We start from the raw sequence: 16,164 nt of genomic DNA, 5'->3' as shown, positions 1-16,164 counted from the left end.
GCAAAGTATTAAATATAATTTGTAACAAAAGTACCTTCAATTCGTGCATACAATGAAAAATTTCCATGCTACATGAATTGGATTGTGTAAGTTATGAACCACACGCGAATAGTTTTTCTTGTTTTTTTTTTTTTTTTTTTTGTCTGTGCTCTTTGGGTTCCTTAGGTTTCTTTCGTTCTTTTAATAAAATTTTCATTTCATCTATTGTTCTGATTTATAGTTCTAGAGGCATTGAGTGTTTTTGGCATTTTTATGGCATGAAATAATATAGTCATTGATGACACACAAAAAATAATTTAAAATTATGAATATTTGTCCTTTCAATTCATAGAAAATAAATTAAATTTCGTAACAACTATTTAAATTATTTTATTATACCATGTGTAAAAAATATTTTTTTCTGAAAAATCATTCGTGTATAATTCGTTGCACAATAAAGAATAATTCGTAGTAACACGTGTTCCATAATTAGTAATAATGAATAATCTCATTATCTAATGAATCTCAAATCCTCTATATTATGGAATAATTTTCACCATTTGAATATCTGTTGCACACAACTACCCAATCAATAAGAAAATAACCTTCATTTATTCAGTAGGAATATAATATAAAACATCTAGATGCATCCTCAAAATAGGTATGAACGTGAGGCATAAAATATCCACCAACTAATCATCTAAACTCTTCCTAAAACATTCATCCTCAAGTAGTGCAGCATCAACAGAGTTTATAAAACACGACATGTCATCTCTATGCTTCACATAAAACCTTCACCATCTTTGCCAAATTTTCCAATGGCGACAGTCTCCTGACCTCAGGTAAAGGAATTGGTTCCATCAACACGCCATCGCCAAATCCACCAGAATTAATTCCCACCGTCTCTCTATCTCTAAGCTTCTTGCTACTCCAATTCCTAAAAAGTGGAAAATCCCTACGCACATTGCAATTTGCCCAACGAACCTTATCCATATAGAATATCTGTCAATGACATGTAGAACCAAATTACAAATCTCAATATATCAAACTACGAATCAGACAGCTTACGAATTTCAGTAAATCATATTACAAATTAGAAAGTAAGCATAAAAGGACTACTTTATGTCAAATAGCAACCAAATAACACCTAAAATTAAATTTGACATTAAGCATAAAGTGACTACTTTTATGCATCAGACAGTAAGCATAAAAGGTTTACCTTATGTCAATTAGCAACCAAATAACACCTAAAATCTCATTACGAATGTCAATAAATCAGATTACAAATTAGACAAGTTACAAATCTTAATATATCAAAATATGTATCAGACAGTAAGCATAGAAGGACTACTTTATGTCAAATAGAAACCAAATGACACCAAAAAACACATTACGAATGCAAGTAAATCAGATTACGAATCAGACAGGCTACGAATCTCCGTATTTCTCTTTTCCCGTTGATTTGTTGTTGGTTGCGAATAAAATTCTCCAAATCAAAAAATACACAACAAATAAACAAAAAAGTAGACAATACGAATCGTAACAAATAGAACTAAATTCGTAACAAAAATCCACTGTTACGAACCTCTAGTCCCATTCTTCGTCTCCCTGATAATATATTCTACAACTGTAAACTTACAATTCGTAACCAAATAATAGTGATTTAAACTTATACAAATCTGTTCATCTACACTCATCTACGCATCCCATGAACTCATTTATTCAAGTAAATCCAAATTCGCACCGTACCTATGATTAAGATAAACCTGCGCACATAAATCCAAAATGAAAAAAATTGATTACTGGAATCAATCGAAAACTATACCCCCAAAACTCAAAAACCCAAATTTGGACCACACACATAAAAAAATCAAAGCATAATAAAATCAGATGAAGACATAAAGACCCACAATCGTTTCAAGATAAGGGGGACATTCTAAAATTTGACTGATTCTTCACATAAGGAACCGATTATTCACAATAATCCAAGAAATTTAACAGAGAGAGAGAGAGATTGCAGATGAGTTCCGTTGTAAAACAAACCACGAATCTTCACCCACTTACAAAAAAAAAAACAAAGAAAGAAATAACCCACTATAATGAACCTCAAGATCCACCCTTCGTTTTCGCCATTTCGTCTCTTCAAAAACCCTAGATTCGCCGCATTCTCTATGCGCTGGGACTGAAAGCTTGTGGATGGGTAATATTTTCGTAGCTATTGATTTGTGAGAGAGAGAGAGAGAGAGAGAGAGAGATTTTCAAAATATCAATTAAAGATGCTTGAAAATTCAGAATATCTTCGATGAGATGTGTTGCGTAATATTAATTTGCTCATTCAAATCATTCTCAGATGAATCATTTATGATATGGAATAAAAAAATCTTTCCATAAAAATGGGCGACAGAATCGGAGTAAACAGAGATAGACGGAAGGTCAATTTTGATCCAGACAATTATACCCTTCGTCAGTTTATTGTTATGAATTACAGGTGTATATTGAAAGAATCATCCATCTAATAAATTTAAATCTGGGCCGTTAATTTAAGCTTGATGGGCGGACGGATTTTATACATATTTTATACACTTAAGAGTGTTTTCATTGCAGCCCTACCATATATATATATATATATATATATATATATATATATAGGAAGAGGTTCTAATAAAAACCTCTGTTAAAATGAGAACTAGGAACCTAATCTTGACCTTTTAAATATTAGATCTAATGGTTAGGATTTAGTCAACAAAAGAAACTGTGCATCTATTATATTTTACTGTGCAATTAAAAAATATGCAATTTATGCAATTGAAACCAACAATGCAAAATACTCAAGCAAATCGAAATTGTGCATCTATGCAATTGAAACTGTGCATCTATGCAATCGAAATTGTGCATCTGTAGTTTAATCTCAGCCCTCTATTTTATTTAAATCAATGGTTTTAAATTGGTTCCTAGTTTTCATCTTAAGAGGGGTTTTTATATTAACCCTACCCTATATATATATATATATATATATATATATATATATATATATATAGGGTGGAGTTCTATGGAGACCACTTCTTATATAGAGAATAAAGACCAAATCTTGTGCGTCGATCTTGCTTAGTCTAACGGTGATCATTCGTCCATTAATTATTGTAATTTTTCCATATTTATTTATTTCCCTAATTACAACTAATCAAATCTTTTATTTATTCCGTCCCTCTCTCCAAAGTCACGCTCTCTCTCTCTCTCTCCTACGCATTATAGGGTCGCATTCAATGGAGACGATTTCTTATATAGAGAATGAAGACCAAATCAAGGTCATTCATCTCAATCCAATCAATGATCCAGATTATTTCCTGATTTGATTTTTCATGTAATTAAATAATGGTTAATTACATTTATTTAATCCAAAAAGGGCAAAAACGTCCACTCAAATCCACGAATTATGGCATCTGGTTGAACAAATCCCGAAAATTACTCTCTTCCAATTCTGGGATCCGTCAATGAACATAATAGGTGAACATTAGTATGTTCATTTGTTTTCCTATGAACATATTGATGAACATTAGTATGTTCATTTGTTTTTCTACGAACATTATCATGTTCATTTATTTTTCAACGAACACAATACAAAAAAATCGATGAACATTTATTTTTTTCTACAAACACACTACAAACATGACAATGAACATTATCATGTTCATTATATTTTTCTACGAACACATGGAAAAAATCGATGAACAAGGGCGATAGGCGCCGTCCTCACCGGAGGAGCAAGGGCGGCGACGACGATGTAAGATCTGAAAAAGGGAGGCGGCGGCTGGGCGGATTTGCGGTCGTTGCTGCCGCCGCTGAGCAGTAGGAGAGATGGGGAGGCGGCGGAGCAGCAGAGATGGGGAGGCGGCGGAGCAGCAGAGATGGGGAGGCGGCGGAGAGGCGGCGGAGCAGCAGAGTTGGGAAGGCGGCGGAGCAGGGGAGGCGGCGGAGCAGCAGAGATGGGGAGGCGGCGGAGAGGCGGCGGAGCAGCAGAGTTGGGGAGGCGGCGGAGCAGGGGAGGCGGCGAAGCAGCAGAGATGGGGAGGCGGCGGAGCAGCAGAGATTGAGAGAGAGAGATAGAGAGAGGGCGTGAATGAGAGAGAGAGAGTGAGATTAGGGTTAAATAGAAAATGACATGCTTAACCTTTTGATTATAAAATAAATGAAAATTAATAAAATTAATCAATTAAATTACCACCATTAGATTAAGTTAGATCAAGGAACCAGATTTGGTCTTCATTCTCTATATAGCTATATATATATATATATATATATATATATATATATTTCAAAGAAGGTGACGTGTGGTATTTTAATGAATGAAATTTGGATAAAGTTGGACAAATCCAACTCATTATTGTGAAGTGTGTGGCAAGTTGCTATTGCTTTGATCCGTCAACTGTTTTAAGATTCGTCTTTGTCATCAATGATCAAATTAGACTACCCAATCGCGAACTTGAAAATTAAATAGATGGTTATATTATTAAATTTGCACGGTAAAATGCATAAATTAATCGGTCTTCATAGTTGAATGTTGACAGTTTTTTTTTTCGTAAAAGAATGTTGACAGTTTAATTATATGATAAAAATAATCTTCTAGAAACTTATAGAGAAAAGAATAGAAAGACATTTCTTGAGTGGGGCTAAATACATTTCTCCAAAATAATAGTAATACATTTTTTAAAAATATTGAAGAATATTTAGATGCATTTTTTGCTTTTTGGCATAGAATATTCACATGTATTCAGAAACATTTTTTTTTTTTGGGCAAATAGCGTCAAAATCCGTATACTTTCCCCGTTTTCGCATATTTCCCCTGACTTTAAAAATTCGCGATAGAATCCTTGACTTTTAATCCCGTTCGCGTTTCTCCCTAAAAAATGACCGGCGATATATAGATATGATGACATGGAGTCCGGAAATCCACGTAGGATTAAATTCCGGTGTATTAAGCGGCGTAGTTTAAATTCTATCGCGAAATTTAAAAGTCAGGGGAAATATGCGAAAACGGGGAAAGTATGAGGATTTTGACGCTATTTGCCCTTTTTTTGATAAAATATATTGAGAAACTTTAATAGTGCATTAAGCTGCATCCTAAAAACATTCACTGTGGTATTTTATAGTGGTGTCACATCACTAGGATATCAACAATTATCTCTGATTAATTATCTCACTTTTCTTCACTATAACATTACCTTATACTTCCTTCAACTCGTAAGAGTGTGAATGCTTATTAGTGATACGGGTTTTAACAAATGTTAGCTGAGTGTATTATTAGTGGAAGAAGGAGTCCACTTTTATTAGTGGAAGAATGAATACAGAAAATGAAAATGCACACTCTTACGTGACGTCCCAAAATGAAAATAAGTGTACACTCTTATAGGAAGGATAGAGTATTTAACTATCATACACCCCATTAACATAATTACTACTCCCTCTAGGGGTGAGCAAAACCGGACCAAAACCGACGGACCGGACCGAACCGATCGGTTTTTTCGGTCCGGGTCGGTTTTGGTCCATGTATTGGTCCGGTCCGGTCCTATTTTCTTGGACCAAAAATATTTCGGTTCGGTCCCGGTCCCGGGGAGGCCAAAACCGACGAAAATCGGACCTAACCGAATATATATATTTTAAATATATAATTAATATTTTTATTAATATTATTAATATTTATATTAATTTCTAATATTTTTATTAATATATTAATATTTTTATTAATTTCTAATATTTTTATTAATTTCTAATGTTTTTATTAATATTTTTATTAATTTCAAATGTTTTTATTAATATTTTTATTAATATTATTAATTTTTTTTATTAATTTTTAATATTTTAAAAATGGTCGGTTTTGGACCGAACCGGACCGAGGACCGATGGCGGTTTCGGTCCGGTTTCGGTTCGGTCCTAAGGTTTTGGTTGGTCCGGTTCGGTCCAAATTTTTTTGAAAATTCGGTCCTCGGTTTTGTCGGTCCGGTCCGGTTCGGTCCGGTCCGGACCGACTGCTCACCCCTAACTCCCTCTATTTGCCAAAAGTGGGGCATAATTATTATATCGAGTGTCCGCAAAGAATGTACCACTTTCCTTTTAAGAAAATGGTCCCACCATCCACTTTAATCTTTTAACCTTACAAACACTCTTTATTTACAAAAAAACTCACTCCAAATTCAATCTCAACCACATATCTCATAAGGTGGTGGGACCCTTTCTCCACTACATCAAAATCATCACCAATTTTATTAAATCTCGTGCCCAACTAAAGTACCCCACTTTTGGTGGAAGGAGAGAGTATTTTTTACACATTGGATATATATATATATATAATTACATCAGTTAATAATTTTTTTAAATAATATAGTAAATTATAAAAAACAAGAAAAATTAATATAAAACACAAGAAAATATACAGTGGAGTTTTTTTTTTTTTTTAAGAGGCATCTAATATATAATCACATTAGCAATCCGCGCGCAGACGGAACCTCTACACCACACAAAGGTGGAAAAATAACCGCACGCAGGCGAAACACTACCCCACACAAAGATAGGAAAATTACCCACACGCAAGCGAGATTGAACCCAAAACCTCTCACAAAGAAGAGTCTTTAGGTGCCTCAGCTTTGCCACTTAAGCTAAGCCTCATCGGCATATACAACAGAGTTTTAAGGATTGAAAAAAATAAATAAGAAACGAAAAGGGTTGCAGCAAAAAGAAAGAAAAAATGACAATTGACAAAAAAAGGCAAAAGAAAAAGGAAAAAATATAAAAAGAGACAAAGAGCAAACAACAGTTGGGAAATGAAAGATATATCCAATCCTTGTGTTTTGATGATACCAAAACTGTTAGAAGATACATTCTAGCTAGAGGTTATCTTTCTGGACTTAAATATTTTAGTCCCTATAGTAGCTAGACTAAAGACTGAACGTCTTGAAGACTGAAGATGTAAACTCAACTGAAGAACAGTTTGATTCAAAGCTTCTTGCAAGTTCTAAATGCATCGGAGTTGCAGATCCAACTGAAGTCCTGACTGATGGAAAAATACACTGGAAGCGCTTGAAGAATCCACAAGCCATAGCAAGCACTTCAACTAAAGACAAGTTCAGTTACACTAAAGACTATGACGAACTGAAAGAAGAAAGGATATCTTACTAGCTCCAGCCACGTGGATAGCTTTTTGGACACACCGCATTTAATGCCCAAGTCGGAGCATTGACTTTAAAAGGACATAATTTCCTTTTTCATGTAAAAGTCTGCAACACCAATTTTGAAGGACAAGGAGATCAACTCTCCATCCATCAAAGGAGAGTGAAGATAAAGAACCTGAGCAGATTTGGACAACATCTCACAACGACAGAATTTGAAGAGGGGATCTCCACCAACGGATCTACTCTTCAGAGCTGCCTATAAATAACTCAGGAAAACACCCCATGAAAAACGGGGTTGGAGATAGAGAGAAAATCCGATTCAATCATCAATGCTAAAGCTACATCGAAAGATCAACTCGAGCTTAACCTCCATAAGTATTGAATCGAAGAAGAGAGCAATCAGAGATAACACAATCAGTGCAACTGATTGCATAAACTCTCTTAGAACATCTAGGCAATTAAACAAGATACATCCTTAGCCTAGATTCAGATTACTTGAGAGTTTGTTCTCAGTAATCCTAGTTGGTTTATTACATAACCTTTTTTTTTTAGAGTAAGAATGTTGGGAACTTAATGAAATATCATAACCCTTGTTTTGATGATATCAAAATTCTTAGGTTTTCCTTGTAATAGACTAGAACCTTTCGAACTCAAGTGTTGGAGTTCACCCTCTAGTTTAGCTAGTGTTCTGAAGACTGAAGACTGAAGACCGGAGGAATGAAGAATGAAGAACGAAGGACTAAAGACTGAAGACTGAAGTACTCGACTGATGTTCACAGTTAAATGCAGAGTCAAATACTGATATTTGACTAAATGAGTTTCTCAACTGAATAATCAGTTATGACTGATTCATCTAATGCTGGCTACGTGGAATCAGCGGACTAATACTAAAGTCAAGTATCAGTTGACATTTTTCCTCGGACTGAATCTCCATTGTTGAAAGGAAGCCACGCAATCAAAGTACAGCCGCATTAAATGCAGAGATACAGAGAATCGTCATTTCTCTGCAGAGCATTCCTTTTGGTGATTACCTTTTCAGAGGCGCCTTACCTCATGTACCTGAGTAGCCATTGCTTACCAAAAATGGAACCTCGAAGATTGAAGCCTAAGCAAAATTTGAATTACTCTCCAACGGATGAATTCTTGAAGACCATCTCTGCCAACGGATCTATTCAAGACCTCTCCTATAAATAGAGCTTGAGGATCACTTCAATCTTCACCGATTCAAATACACAAGCGTAAACGCTGTCGAAATCGCCACTCAACAAATCAAAGCCTTCCAAAGTTTGAATCGAAGAAGAGAATCCTAAAGCCAAAATCAGTCTACTACTGATTACATATACTCTTTTAGAACCTTAGGCAAATATTGTTTATCCAAAGCCTAAGTTACTGATTACAGAGAACATGTTCTCTATGATCTAGTTGGTAGTTTTCGAACCTCCTTTCAATTGAGCGAAAAGAATATTTGAGCTGTATGGAGTTCAGACCAGAGTTCTGACTCCAAAGAGATCTTAGTACCCAGTGTGTGCTAAGTGATTGAGAAATTCAACCCAGTGTGTTGGTACTGAAAAGTGTATTTTCAGTTCAAGGTTTGTCGTGCACCCGTAAACATAAGCCCAGAGAGTTTGTCAGTGTGATCAACTGACCGTGGATGTAGGAATTAGATTCTGAACCACGTAAAAATCCCTTTGTCATTTATCGCTTTCAGTTCTTACTTTCTTATCTGTGCAAAAACTCTTTATTAACTGAAACTGATTAATTGTAAAGTGAAACTAAACTCTTGACAACGTGTTAATCACAAAGGCTATTTCAAAAGAAAAAGTTTTCTGCTGCCAGTGTTATAAGTCTAACTGATAAATCTTCGGATAGTCAGTAAGTTTTCTCTCTTCTCTGTGTTAAGTGTTCTCCCTCTATTTTTCTTTTCTCTTGCTATGTCTTGTAACCCCTGCAGTTCATCCTCTGTTCCATTTTCTGGAAATAATGAAGACAAGCAGTTCGAGAAAGGGAAGGCAGTTATTGAAGAAGGATCAGAAGACTCATGTTCATCATCACAATCCACCACTTCAGAACAAGATCTTCTTGAAGTTAAAGAAGTTGATCAAGCTTTGTTGGGAACCTTGTGGAATATCCTAACCCTTGTTTTGATGATACCAAAATTCATAGGTCTTAATTGTAATAGACTAAAATTGTTTTGAACTCAAGTGTTAGAGTTCGTTTCTAGTTTAGCTTGCAGTGTCGAAGACTGAAGACTGAAGACTGAAGAACGAAGGACTCAAGACTGAAGACTGCAGATACCGACTGAAGACTGCAGATACCAACTGAAGTATCAGTTGAAGAATCAGTTGAAGACTGATTACTTAATGCGCGCAATGGACTGATACTAAAGTCAAGTATCAGTTGAATATTCCTCCTCGGACTGATCTTCCAACGTTCAGAGGAAGCCACGTACTCACAAAGTACAGCCGCATTAAATGCAGAGATCTCAGGATCTTATCTCTGCAGAGGTCATTCCTATCTGGTGGTTACTTTTCAGAGACGTCACATCTCATGTCCATCAAAGAGAGTCGTTTCCACCCAGACAAGGAACCTCGAAGATTGAAGCCTCAGCCCAAATTCGAATTGCTCTCCAACGGAAAAAATCTTGAGGACGATCTACGCCAACGGATCTATTCAAGAGTTCTCCTACAAATAGCGCTCGAGGATCACTTCAACCTTCACCGATTCAACGGCATAAGCTGAAGCTCTGCCGAAATTGCTACTCAGCCTAAAGCTTAATCTCCCCAAAGCTTGAATCGAAGAAGAGAATTCCAAAGCCAAAATCAGTCACTGCTGATTACACACATTCTCTTAGACCTTAGGCAAAACACTGTTTACCCAGAAGCCAAAGGTCAAACTTGCTTCAAAGAACTTGTTCTTTGTAAGTATAGTTGGCACTCGTTCAAACCTCCCCCCCATAAGAGTGTTTGAGTGTTTCGGAGTTCAGGAAGGTACTCTGACTCTGAGTGAGAAGTCTTAGCACGGGTTGTGTTGAGCAGAGAAATCCGACGCGAGTGAAGCGTGGGTATTGAAGAAGGGTTTTCTTCAGTGGTACGGTTGTGTGCGCCCGGCAAGCACACGGTTTGGTTTGCAGTGCACCTGTTAAGCACTTGCGGAGTGGATTGTTGGTCTGATCAACCAACCGTGGATGTAGGAAAGGGTTTTTCCGAACCACGTAAAAGTCTCTGTGTTGTTTACAGTTTTTAGTTTTACATTCTTACTTGTGTTATTTCAATTGATAAACTGAACACTGATTAACTGCAAAGAGAAACCTAAAAACCAACAACGTGCTCCACCGAGGCTATTGCGAAACTAAGTTTAATTTCCGCTGCGTATGATATCAGTCTGACTGATCTATCTTCTGATAGTCAGGAAGAGTGTTATCATCTCTGTTTTAGCAAACTCGACTGAAGCCCTTACTTGCATCAGTTAAGTTCCAACAACTTAACTGATAACTCTTTACTGAAGAGCTTTCAGTATCAGTCGTCAACCCTGTTTGGTCAAAACTGATTTCAGTAAAACAGGCGTCTTTGTTTGCATGTAAAGTTTCGTTTTGATCTCTGACTCAGATCCCTCTGATTGAGGATTTATTGAAAAATAGCTCATATGTGTATTCCCCCCTCCCATACACCTATTCGTGACCCTCAGGACCTAACAAGCTTTAACTGCATACGGTGATCAAATGATGATTCTTGAGAATGTCCTTGTAAAGAAACAAAGACTGGAAATGGTCATCGCTAAGTCTACCTCAAGAATGAAAAAAAATCCCTCTGATCCCTGCTGAAGATGAAGATGAAGAAGCATTGGCTACCGAAAATGCCAGATTGGAAGACTTGATGCAGACAAGTTAGAATGAGAGACACCAACGCATTCATCTTCTCAGAGACGTGGATGCAAATCTCATTCGGACGAGAAGAGATCTTGGCGAGGTTCTGATCAAAGTGTCAAATGTAAAAGTCAAGAAAGATCAATGGGTTGAATTCAGCATGAAGGAAGATAAAGTAAAGCTCTTTCCATCCATCTTACGAGAAGATTAACTCAGAATGAAAGAGATTGAAGAGGAGATTGAAGATGAAGAATCAGAAGAGTTACTGCGTCAGAAGATCAGTCAAAGCACTGAAGGTACTAATGAAGTTGCCACAAATGATTTCAGTCAAGGGGGAACTTCATCAACTAAAGATTCATGACTGACGCCATCAGTCAACGACTATAGAAGGACTAAACCTCAGTTCAATCATCATCTGAAATCAACTGATTTAATTAATCAGTTGAATCGTAAGCGTTCTTCTCATTCTTAAGAAACATTGATTGAAACTCTTTGGCATTTTAATAGGAATATCTTATGTTATCTGCTTTATGCTTATGATGTACTTATTTGCCTTAATGAAAATCTTTTTAGATTTTATTTCAAGCAGTTAACTCCACGATCTCATGATCCCGCCCTTTTTACTAACAAGTGCAGTCCATGACACGTGTTGATTTCCTATTTGTCTGGACTTCAAAAGATCATTGAAATCGCCTAGGACACGATTTTCCATAATTTCTTCAAATCGTTTCATATTCTACAAGGATACACTCAATCCCTAGGATTCTCTCTTCTCAAATCTCTCTCATCGATTAACCTCAAAATCCACAGTTTTTCATCCGTGAGAAGAATTCTAAGTTTTGCAGAAAAACCCAAAACTCTCCACACTATGGCAAAATCATCCAAATCCATCAATCTGAAATCAGTGTGCTTTGAAGCATCGATCACTACTGAAGCACTTCTAAATCTTACTGAATACGATAAGATCAACGAGATTCTGAGTCGACATGGTTGGCTCAACTTCATACATTCTGTGCCAACCTTCCTACTTGATGATCAGACTATCAAGGAGTTTTACGACTCCATTATTCTGAACGAAGCCACTGGAAAATACACCGCAAAGATCAACATCTTCACGACTGAAGATTTCTCAACCTCAGAGAAATATACCATAAATGTCTCTCGAGTGGTAAAGGAAATATTTCATCTCCCTTTCGATGGTCCAACTCCAACATTCTTCGACGAAGAAGCAACCAGACTCATGGTGAATGCCCTGAAAGACGAGGCCCCCTCAAAGTTAAGTATTAAAAATGTCTTGAGCGTGTCACTACTCCACTCCCATCTCAGACCAATTGCCAAGATAATCAAGAAATGTTGGTTTGGCATTCGAGGGTCACCGGATCACATGTCAAGACCCCACAAGATTCTACTGATTGCACTTATGCAAGAAGGCCCCTACAATTGGAAACAAGCATATCTACGAGTATTGGCAGAAGAGAAATGTGAAATTCATTCCACCAAGCACCTTCGGCAAGGAACTAGAGTGTCGACGATCATCCTTCACAGCACCAGTCAAATTCAATGTTTTTGGAAGGATACGGCAGAAGTCCCTTCAACTAACTACCTGTTCAAAGGTCAGAAGAGTTCAATCAAAGCTTCTCCTATTGTGACCATCTCAACTCTTGTTCCAACAACTGGCGTTCACAGCCGAACATGAAGCTCATCAAGAAAGACTTCAGTCAACTCTTGTCACTCCAAGCCCTCCAATCAAAGTTTTACCCAAAACAAATCTTGAGAAATCTCCTGTTGGTTCACCTGTTCCACTTGCTGAATCATAACAACCACCATCACAGTCGCCAGATTTGCCTCCACCGAATCAAGAAAAACAAGCTCCTGATGAGTCACCAGTCAATCTTGTGGAGAAAGATCCAAATGAGGAAGCTCTCCCTCCTCTTGTAGGATATTTTCAACAATGCGTTCAAACTTTTCAAGAAAGGGTCAACTTCACCGACCCAGATGCACATTCCTCCTCCACTGCTACACCGACAATAGAGCTGAGGAACCACTTCGTAAAGCTAGCCCAACATAGCGTCAATATCTCACTGCCTTCAGTCATGGCGGAAAGATATCCAGAGGTGTATTAGGATCTTGTCAGATATCACTTCTACACTTTCGTCAAGACAGCTCCCAAATCCTAATTTCAAGGGATAGATGAAATGATGTCTGCCTCGGAGATAGACTCCATCGAAGCTGATATTTTTGAAAAGTTTAACGTCACAAATCTGTGGGATGCCACCCATGACTGGGTGCCCAACTTCAAGCAATTATTGCTTGCCAGAGGCTTACTCAACATTCCTCAAAACGTCGAAGATCCTACCAACGATGAGGAATCTCCCACAGAGACACCTAAATCCCCTCCGACAACTGATGGCATGAGAACTGAGAAAAAGATAGAAGATGCATCAGCTGCTACTCGATCGACTGACGAAGAGATTCTTTTAATGAAGAAGAGACTTCATGCTCAAGAGATGGAGATAACTGATCTCAGGGCCAAATATGCCCATCTTGAGTCAACTGTTATAAGTCTTCGGCATCAGAGTAGATATCAAGCAAAGGATGCAGCTGCAAATGAACCTCAAGGCCATCAGGAGAAAAGCAGAAAGAAGAAATGGAAAGGAAATGAAGAAGAGTGAAGATTCAACTGAAAAGAATTATGAAGAAAGGTCTATCAAAAGATCTCGCACTAACTAATCCAGATGGTATGGTAAGATGAAAAGAAAAGTGTGTTTTGATTGCTGATTTTGTATGACAAGATAGGTGAAAGGATTTTGTTGTTTTGAAGAAGTTTGTAATTCCGCGTGTTTTTTATCGCGTTTTTAACTAGTTATGATTGATAACTGATGTCTTATCAGTTACAGTTTTTCTTCCTTAGATGAATTAAATTTCTTTGTCAAAAGACAAACTCTCATTGTCTCTATCATGTCTAATGTTTGCTACTGTTACCTTGTTGTGTTTATCACGAGAAATGTAAGGTTATATCTTTGATGGGGAACTAAACTCATCTGTTCAATTGATGACGTGGAATTAACTGACTACGATGATCAGTCAATTAGTGAGTAACTCAAATTTATGCATTAAACAAGAGTTTATCAGTTAAATCAGTTATGAACATTTATGTTTAAAAATTGTTTTGTCTAACTGATGAGAAATGTTTGAAGCCTTAACTGATTGTTGGGAACTGAGACTGAAACATTCTTGTTGGACAAGTCTTTTAAATTGGGTTTAAAAAATGTTTTAATTTGTCCCTCCTTTGATTTAGTTTATTCAGTCCTTTCCATCCTAGAGACTAAACAAAATATCCTTCATCATTTAAATCTCTTATTTTTAAGAAATTTCACTTACGGGTATTAATGCGGATCTCAAATTTCATTAAATACACCTTGGTGCGCAGATTTCAAACCGCCAGTGTCTTTTCAAAGCCCTAAGAAACTGTTCTTCTTCCACGATCGCACACCATTATTAGTTTCTCTCTCATCCTCACCTACCCTTTTGTCACTCATCTCTCTCTTACATGCAAACTAACCCTTCATTCCACAGCAATCAACTGTGAGATTTTCTGCTTGAAACTTTTCCAATTCCAGAATTACAGATATGGCGAAATCAGAAATAGTGAAACCAGTAGATTGCAGTAACAAAGAAGTGCGGTATGAACCATCAATGGATGTATCCTCCTTCCAATCAAAACCAGGGTACATAGAGGCTGAAGAAATTATGTCAAGGCACCAATGGCTTTCCTTAGTCATCAAAGAAGCACCATACCTTCTGACTTCTCCGATCAAACAGTTCTACCAAGAACTGCACTATAACGACTCCGGTGAACTCTTCACTAAAGTTCATGTCTTTACCTCTTCGGATTTTGAAGTGCAAGAAGAAGAACCAATCAATGTCTCCAAAGTTGTTCGTGAACTGTTCGCCTTATCGAACAGTGGTCCTAAACCCTCCTCTTTCACTGATGAGGAAGCGAACAAAACCTTGAAGGAGGCAATGCTCAAGGCGAGTGATTCCTCTGAAGGAACCCACAAGATCTCGCTCTTCAAGCCAGGTCACAACTTACTGGCCAAAATTATTCAGAAATGTTGGATCAATGCCATAGGATCTCCAGACAAGGCTTCACAGCCACAGAAGAATGTGTTAGTCGCTCTGATGAATCCCGGTCCTTTTAAGTGAGAGCAAGCCTACCTTAACTTGCTCTACAGCGAGCCACACAACACAAAACCGACAAATATGCTCCGTCAAGGAAACAGAGCATCTCAAATCATCATTGCTGGCACCAGTCACCTCTAAGTCTACTGGCCGGAGACTTTGCCAGTAACTGATCACATCCGCCTCTTCAAAGTGGCGAAGGGAGGACCTAAAACCTCCAAGCCAACAAAGTGTATTGTCATCTCTTCACCTCAAACAGTTGAGACTGAACCCCTTGAGTCTCCAATTGAATCTTATCCCAGGCCTTCTTCAACCCCCACTCAAATTCCATCCAATATTCCTTTTGTCTCTACCATAAACGTGCCTCGCCGCCCACGCTCTTCACCCAAAAAAACCTCTACCAAATCCGTCTCAAAGTCGACATCCAAACTTACTTCCAAACACACCTCCAAGTCTCAGCCCAAACTTGAAACCAAGGGAAAAGAAGTACAACCATCCTCCCCTGTGCCAGTTTGTTTTGGTACTACAGAACAATACAAGGTTGTCGCAGCCTTGAGAGCATAAGCCAAGTGGGATGCTACTCAACACCTAAATCTTTTACTCACTGGCTTTGATACCTCCCTCGAAGTCTATAAAAACCTTCATAGACTTTTCACTTTCACCTTCCTCAAAAATGTACCTTGTTCTCAGATCAACGAACTCATTCTCATTGAAAACGATGACTCCTTTGCTTTTGAAGAAGCCAAATTGTACAGCATCTTCAATTTTCCCAAATTATGGAATGTCATCTATGGTTTTGACAAGTTTGCCTTAGACTATCTTAAGTCGCAAGGCTTCACAAGAGGTCCCTTGATCTCCTACACAGATGCAGGGACTTTCACATCCAAAGCTGCCGAAGGGCCCACTGATGCTGCTCTTCAAGAAACTTATGTTTCTGCTGATCATGTTCAACAAAATCCGATTTCTGCAGCCATTTCT

The 16,164-nt window shown here is 37.6% G+C and overlaps 1 long non-coding RNA gene across 2 annotated transcripts; it reads right to left on the bottom strand.

Annotated features, from left to right (window-relative positions):
- Positions 1–572: 572 nt before the first annotated feature.
- On the bottom strand, positions 573–2,424 carry LOC131013604 (uncharacterized). Of its 2 annotated transcripts, none has more exons than XR_009097740.1 (2): positions 2,075–2,424; positions 573–981 (listed from the first exon to the last, which is right to left on the bottom strand). It is a non-coding gene; the product is annotated as an uncharacterized LOC131013604 (long non-coding RNA). The 2 variants fall into 2 exon arrangements; XR_009097741.1 differs by having other exon boundaries at positions 2,085–2,424.
- Between the last annotated feature and the right edge of the window lie 13,740 nt (positions 2,425–16,164).

The sequence above is a fragment of the Salvia miltiorrhiza genome, chromosome 2, assembly GCF_028751815.1.
Source record: "Salvia miltiorrhiza cultivar Shanhuang (shh) chromosome 2, IMPLAD_Smil_shh, whole genome shotgun sequence".
NCBI classification, from domain to species: domain Eukaryota; kingdom Viridiplantae; phylum Streptophyta; class Magnoliopsida; order Lamiales; family Lamiaceae; genus Salvia; species Salvia miltiorrhiza.
This window is presented reverse-complemented; position numbering and strand designations above follow the sequence as displayed.